Below are 3627 nucleotides of genomic sequence, written 5' to 3'. Positions count from 1 at the left end.
GGGGTTAAATAAAGATGACCCTTGGGCTCGCGAAAACCCAAGGGAAAAGGGCTTAGGTGGCAAATGGTAAAATCAAGGTTGGGCCTTGCTGGAGGAGTTTTATTCAAAGTGAACTGTTAAGGGGGTCCCATAAATCACCCAACCGTGTAAGGAACGCAAACTCAAGGAACATAACACCGGTATACGGAACTTGGGCGGCAAGAGTGGAACAAGTCACCAGGCATAAGGCCGAGCCTTCCACCCTTTACCAAGTATATAAGGTGCATTAATTTAAACAGGAGATATTGTGATATCCCAAAGTATCCATGTTCCGATCAGGAACAAACTTCATCTTCACCTGCAACTAACAACGCTATAAGAGGGGCTTAGCAAAAGCGGTGACATAGCCAGACAAAGGGTTTGCTAGGACATGATGGTTAGAGGTTTAACATGGCAATAGGTAGGCATGGTAAACAATGGCAGGTAGGGCTAACATAGCGAAAGAGTGAGTACTAGCAAGCAAAGATAGTAATGATTTCGAAGGTATGATCATCTTGCCTGCAAGGTTCTCCGAGCTGTCGAAGGCTGGATCCTCGTAAGCGTTCTCAACAGGTTCCTCGTAAGCGTTCTCGTCTCCCGGCTCTACCCAAAGCAAGAACACAAGCGAAGGAACCACAATAAATCACAGTGCAATGCCCAAGCAACATGATGCAAAACATGTCATGATATGCGAGATGCGGTATGCAATGCATATGCGTGCTTCGGAAGGAAAGATGATGAACAAGGCATCAACTTGGCAAACCAAGTATGCCGCTGGAAAGATGAGATGATTTCGGTTGAAATCGATATAAAGATCACCGGATTCGGATGCACGGTTTGCAAATGGCACGCAAGACAAGTATGACACAAAGCTGCGTTTAACAGCGCGATGCTACTTAGCGTGCAACAAGAAATTATGCTACAGCACCCCAACATAAAAACAAAGCATATGGCAATGATCTACAGGAGATGCTTTACAAAAAAGGAACACTGAGCTACGGCTAATTCACATCATAACAGGTTCAAACAAGCATGGAGAAAGTGCAAAAAATTATCAGATTGGACATGGCATAAACAGTAGCACGAAGCAATGTTCAGAGCAAGTTATCAACATGCTACAGGAACTTATAATAGCAAACTAAGACATGGCATGAACCTACTCAAAGCATAGATCAAAAATCTCTTACTGACAATAAGCCAAAAAGGACTAGAAAATATGATGGCACCCACGTAAACATAGCAAGTTTCGTTAACAGATTTCAGCAAACAAAGCATGGCATTGAAATAATTATGAAGGCACCTTCGCGAGCTCGATGCACTCACTACAGAGCTCCTCATGATAAACTAATCATACATCCATCAAGAAGACATGACATAGAAGCTATACATGGCAAGAAACAATATCATAGCATACCCCGGCCTCGCCGCCCGAGTGCGCCGGCGCCGCCCCGGCCTCGCCTCGCCTCCTCCCCTCCGGCCTCCTCGCGCCGCCCCCGGCCTCATCTCCTCCCTCCGGCGTACAGGAACTCCGGCGAGCCGCGCCGCCACCTCGGGAATCGCGCGCCAGATCCAGATCCATTTTCGATTGATTCTCACCCCCCCCGTTTTCGATAGTCTTATACTGCAGTAAAAATCATTGCATGTTCATTGCATCACATCTTCGCACCCGTAGCTCCGTTTCGTGCGTGTAATATGTCAAATTTTTCGTCTCGAAGAGTACATCATTTTATTCCATTGCATTATTTGCATTTGAGGTCATCTTGATGCCCTAAATGCTGTTGGAAGAGGGCTTCATATCGTTAGTTTCAGAATCTTATCAGCACGAGCTCTTTTGTCATTTTTGCCATGATTGATGTGTGCATCCTATGAGGGTGATCCCTAAATGTGTTTTGAACTAGGCTATGTCTTCTTTACAGAGGTGCTTAGCATGTTTTTTTGTGATCAATGTGGTGACTAGCACAAGCATGCAAACTAGGCTTCGTGTTAACGCTGTTTTTAGTTCCTGTTCTGCTGTAATTTTGTTGCCATGTAAACATGCTGCTACAGATAAATCCATGCATAATTTGAGATACTTCAGTAAGGATGTTTTGAAAACATGGTTTTGCTCTATCCATCCATGGTCCTGGTTGCAATTATGGAGTAGGCTAGCATGTCATTTTCGTGCTCTACTTTTGCTTCAAATTGTTTCCTGGCAGATTGTTTACATGTTATTCAATTTGGCCGAGGTTGTTGTAGTTGGTTCGGGTTTGCTATGATGTTGTTTCTTGCCATGTATAGCTTCTATGACATGCCTTCTTGATGGAGGTATGCTTTGTTTATCATGAGGAGCTCTGTAGTGAGTGCATCGAGCTCGCGAAGGTGCCTTCATAATTATTTCAATGCCATGCTTTGTTTGCTGAAATCTGTTAACGAAACTTGCTATGTTTACGTGTGTGCCATCATATTTTCTAGTCCTTTTTGGCTTATGGTCAGTAAGGGACTTTTGATCTATGCTTTGAGTAGATTCAGGCCATGTCTTAGTTTGCTATTATAAGTTTCTGTAGCATGTTGATAACCTGGCTCTGATACCAACTTGTAACACCCTCGATGCGGCTATATCTCCCACGTGTCGAAGCACGACTTAGAGGCATAACCGCACTGAAAGCAATGTCGCAAGTGAGGTAATCTTCGCACAACCCATGTAATACATAAGGGAAAAGATACATAGTTGGCTTATAGTCGCCACTTCACACGATACATAAATAAACATCCATCATCCAGATTACACTCAAGGTCCGACTACGGAACCAAAATAAAAGAAGACTACCCCAAATGCTACACACATCCCCGATCGTCCCGACTGGGCACCTCTACTGATCATCTGGAAACGATACATAGTAACGACCAAGGGCCTCATCAAATTCCCACTTCAGCTCAGTTGCGCCATCTGCGCCAGTATCCTCGGCACCTGCATCTGTTTTGGTAGAATCTGTGAGTCACGAGGACTCAGCAATCTCACACCCGCGAGATCAAGACTATTTAAGCTCATAGGTAGGAAAGGTGTGATATGGCGGAGCTGCGGCAAGAACTAAGCATATATGGTGGCTAACATACGCAAGTGAGAGCGAGAAGAGAAGCAACGCGTCAGTCGAGAAGCTAGAAGCGATCAAGAAGTGATCCTGAAACTACTTACGTCAACCATAACACAAACCGTGTTCACTTCCCGGACTCCGCCGAGAAGAGACCATCACGGCTACACACACGGTTGATGCATTTTAAAGAGGTCAAGTGTCACGTTATCTACAACCGGACATTAACAAATTCCTATCTGCCTCATAACCGCGGGCACGGCTTTCGAAAGATTATATACCCTACAGGGGTGTCCCAACTCAGCCCATCACAAGCTCTCACGGTCAATGAAGGAATAGACCTTCTCCCGGGAAGACCCGATCAGTCTCGGAATCTCGGTTCGCAAAACATTTCGACAATGGTAAAACATGTCCAGCAAAGCCGCCCGATGCGCCGACAAATCCCGATAGGAGCTGCACATATCTCATTCTCAGGGCAACACCGGATGAGACAGGCTACGAGTAAAACCAGCCCTCAAGTTTCCCCGAGGTGGCCCCGCAG

The sequence above is a fragment of the Triticum dicoccoides genome, chromosome 4B (genome assembly GCF_002162155.2).
Source record: "Triticum dicoccoides isolate Atlit2015 ecotype Zavitan chromosome 4B, WEW_v2.0, whole genome shotgun sequence".
Lineage (NCBI taxonomy): Eukaryota > Viridiplantae > Streptophyta > Magnoliopsida > Poales > Poaceae > Triticum > Triticum dicoccoides.
The sequence above is the reverse complement of the archived record's forward strand: the minus strand, read 5'-3'. Positions refer to the sequence as shown.